Here is a 4,345-nt window from a genome sequence, read left to right on the forward strand (position 1 = left end):
TCGTTCTGGTGATCGTAATGTGATTGACAGGAAGTGGGTGTTTCTGGGCGGAAACAGGCCGTTTTATGGGAGTGTGTGAAAAAACGCTACCGTTTCTGGGAAAAACGCGGGAGTGGCTGGAGAAACGGAGGAGTGTCTGGGCGAACGCTGGGTGTGTTTGTGACGTCAAACCAGGAACGACAAGCACTGAACTGATCGCAGATGCCGAGTAAGTCTGGAGCTACTCAGAAACTGCTAAGAAGTGTCTATTCGCAATTCTGCTAATCTTTCGTTCGCAATTTTAATATGCTAAGATTCACTCCCAGTAGGCGGCGGCTTAGCGTGTGCAAAGCTGCTAAAATAAGAATTTACTTACCGATAATTCTATTTCTCGGAGTCCGTAGTGGATGCTGGGGTTCCTGAAAGGACCATGGGGAATAGCGGCTCCGCAGGAGACAGGGCACAAAAGTAAAGCTTTCCGATCAGGTGGTGTGCACTGGCTCCTCCCCCTATGACCCTCCTCCAAGCCAGTTAGGTACTGTGCCCGGACGAGCGTACACAATAAGGGAGAAATTTTGAATCCCGGGTAAGACTCATACCAGCCACACCAATCACACCGTACAACTTGTGATCAAAACCAGTTAACAGTATGATAACAGAGGAGCCTCTGAAAGATGGCTTCTTAACAATAACCCGAATTAGTTAACAATAACTATGTACAATTTTTGCAGATAATCCGCACTTGGGATGGGCGCCCAGCATCCACTACGGACTCCGAGAAATAGAATTATCGGTAAGTAAATTCTTATTTTCTCTATCGTCCTAGTGGATGCTGGGGTTCCTGAAAGGACCATGGGGATTATACCAAAGCTCCCAAACGGGCGGGAGAGTGCGGATGACTCTGCAGCACCGAATGAGAGTACTCCAGGTCCTCCTTAGCCAGAGTATCAAATTTGTAAAATTTTACAAACGTGTTCTCCCCTGACCACGTAGCTGCTCGGCAAAGTTGTAATGCCGAGACCCCTCGGGCAGCCGCCCAAGATGAGCCCACCTTCCTTGTGGAGTGGGCCTTTACAGATTTAGGCTGTGGCAGGCCTGCCACAGAATGTGCAAGTTGGATTGTGCTACAGATCCAACGAGCAATCGTCTGCTTAGACGCAGGAGCACCCATCTTGTTGGGTGCATACAATATAAACAACGAGTCAGATTTTCTGACTCCAGCTGTCCTTGCAATATATATTTTTAATGCTCTGACAACGTCCAGTAACTTGGAGTCCTCCAAGTCACTTGTAGCCGCAGGCACTACAATAGGCTGGTTCAGATGAAATGCTGACACCACCTTAGGGAGAAAATGCGGACGAGTCCGCAGTTCTGCCCTGTCCGAATGGAAAATCAGATAAAGCTGCCAGTTCTGACACTCTCCTGGCCGAAGCCAGGGCTAGTAACATGGTCACTTTCCATGTGAGATATTTTAAATCCACCTTTTTTAGTGGTTCAAACCAATGAGATTTTAGAAATTCCAAAACCACATTGAGATCCCACGGTGCCACTGGAGGCACCACAGGAGGCTGTATATGCAGCACTCCCTTAACAAAAGTCTGGACTTCAGGAACTGAAGCCAATTCTTTTTGAAAGAAAATCGACAGGGCCGAAATTTGAACCTTAATAGATCCCAATTTGAGACCCATAGACAATCCTGATTGCAGGAAATGTAGGAATCGACCCAGTTGAAATTCCTCCATCGGAGCACTCCGATCCTCGCACCACACAACATATCTTCGCCAAATGCGGTGATAGTGTTGCACGGTTACTTCCTTCCTTGCTTTAATCAAAGTAGGAATGACTTCTTCCGGCATGCCTTTTTCCTTTAGGATCCGGCGTTCAACCGCCATGCCGTCAAACGCAGCCGCGGTAAGTCTTGAAACAGACAGGGACCCTGCTGAAGCAAGTCCCTCCTTAGAGGTAGAGGCCACGGATCTTCCGTGATCATCTCTTGAAGTTCCGGGTACCAAGTCCTTCTTGGCCAATCCGGAACCACTAGTATCGTTCTTACGCCTCTTTGCCGTATAATTCTCAATACTTTTGGTATGAGAGGCAGAGGAGGAAACACATACACCGACTGGTACACCCAAGGCGTTACCAGCGCGTCCACAGCTATTGCCTGCGGATCTCTTGACCTGGCGCAATACCTGTCCAGTTTTTTGTTGAGGCGAGACGCCATCATGTCCACCATTGGTCTTTCCCAACGGGTTACCAGCATGTGGAAGACTTCCGGATGAAGTCCCCACTCTCCCGGGTGAAGGTCGTGTCTGCTGAGGAAGTCTGCTTCCCAGTTGTCCACTCCCGGGATGAACACTGCTGACAGTGCTATCACATGATTCTCTGCCCAGCGAAGAATCCTTGCAGCTTCTGCCATTGCACTCCTGCTTCTTGTGCCGCCCTGTCTGTTCACATGGGCGACTGCCGTGATGTTGTCCGACTGGATCAACACCGGTTTTCCTTGAAGCAGAGGTTCTGCCTGGCTTAGAGCATTGTAGATTGCTCTTAGTTCCAGAATGTTTATGTGAAGAGACGTTTCCAGGCTCGTCCACACTCCCTGGAAGTTTCTTCCTTGTGTGACTGCTCCCCAGCCTCTCAGGCTGGCGTCCGTGGTCACCAGGATCCAATCCTGTATGCCGAATCTGCGGCCCTCCAATAGATGAGCACTCTGCAACCACCACAGAAGAGATACCCTTGTCCTTGGAGACAGGGTTATCCGCTGGTGCATCTGAAGATGCGACCCTGACCATTTGTCTAACAGATCCCTCTGGAAAATTCGTGCATGGAATCTGCCGAATGGAATTGCTTCGTAAGAAGCCACCATTTTTCCCAGGACTCTTGTGCATTGATGTACAGACACCTTTCCTGGTTTTAGGAGGTTCCTGACAAGCTCGGACAACTCCTTGGCTTTTTCCTCCGGGAGAAAAACCTTTTTCTGAACCGTGTCCAGAATCATCCCTAGGAACAGCAGACGAGTTGTCGGCATTAACTGGGATTTTGGAATATTCAGAATCCAGCCGTGTTGTTTTAGCACTTCTTGAGACAGTGCTAATCCCCTCTCTAGCTGTTCTCTGGACCTTGCCCTTATTAGGAGATCGTCCAAGTATGGGATAATTAATACGCCTTTTCTTCGAAGAAGAATCATCATCTCGGCCATTACCTTTGTAAAGACCCGAGGTGCCGTGGACAATCCGAACGGCAGCGTCTGAAACTGATAGTGACAGTTTTGTACAACGAACCTGAGGTACCCCTGGTGTGAGGGGTAAATTGGAACGTGGAGGTACGCATCCTTGATGTCCAAGGACACCATAAAGTCCCCTTCTTCCAGGTTCGCTATCACTGCTCTGAGTGACTCCATTTTGAACTTGAACTTCTTTATGTACAGGTTCAAGGACTTCAGATTTAGAATAGGTCTTACCGAGCCGTCCGGCTTCGGTACCACAAATAGAGTGGAATAATACCCCTTTCCCTGTTGTAGAAGAGGTACCTTGACTATCACCTGCTGAGAGTACAGCTTGTGAATGGCTTCCAAAACCGTCTCCCTTTCGGAGGGGGACGTTGGTAAAGCAGACTTCAGGAAACGGCGAGGCGGATCTGTCTCTAGTTCCAACCTGTACCCCTGAGATATTATCTGCAGGATCCAGGGATCTACCTGCGAGTGAGCCCACTGCGCGCTGAAATGCTTGAGACGACCGCCCACCGCCCCCGAGTTCGCTTGAGAAGCCCCAGCGTCATGCTGAGGCTTTTGTAGAAGCGGGGGAGGGCTTCTGTTCCTGGGAAGGAGCTGCCTGTTGGTGTCTCTTCCCCCTTCCTCTGCCTCGTGGCAGATATGAATATCCCTTTGCTCTCTTGTTTTTAAAGGAACGAAAGGACTGCGGTTGAAAAGTCGGTGTCTTTTTCTGTTGGGGAGTAGCTTGAGGTAAAAAGGTGGATTTCCCGGCTGTAGCCGTGGCCACCAAATCTGATAGACCGATTCCAAATAACTCCTCCCCTTTATACGGCAAAACTTCCATATGCCGTTTTGAGTCCGCATCGCCTGACCACTGTCGCGTCCATAAACTTCTTCTGGCCGAAATGGACATAGCACTTACCCGTGATGCCAGTGTGCAGATATCCCTCTGTGCATCACGCATATAAAGAAATGCATCCTTTATTTGCTCTAAAGACAGTAAAACATTGTCCCTATCCAGGGTATCAATATTTTCAATCAGGGACTCTGACCAAACTACTCCAGCACTGCACATCCAGGCTGACGCTATAGCTGGTCGTAGTATAACACCTGTATGTGTGTATATACTTTTTTGGATATTTTCCATCCTCCTATCTG

This window comes from Pseudophryne corroboree, chromosome 3 (genome assembly GCF_028390025.1).
Source record: "Pseudophryne corroboree isolate aPseCor3 chromosome 3, aPseCor3.hap2, whole genome shotgun sequence".
In the NCBI taxonomy this organism is placed as follows: domain Eukaryota; kingdom Metazoa; phylum Chordata; class Amphibia; order Anura; family Myobatrachidae; genus Pseudophryne; species Pseudophryne corroboree.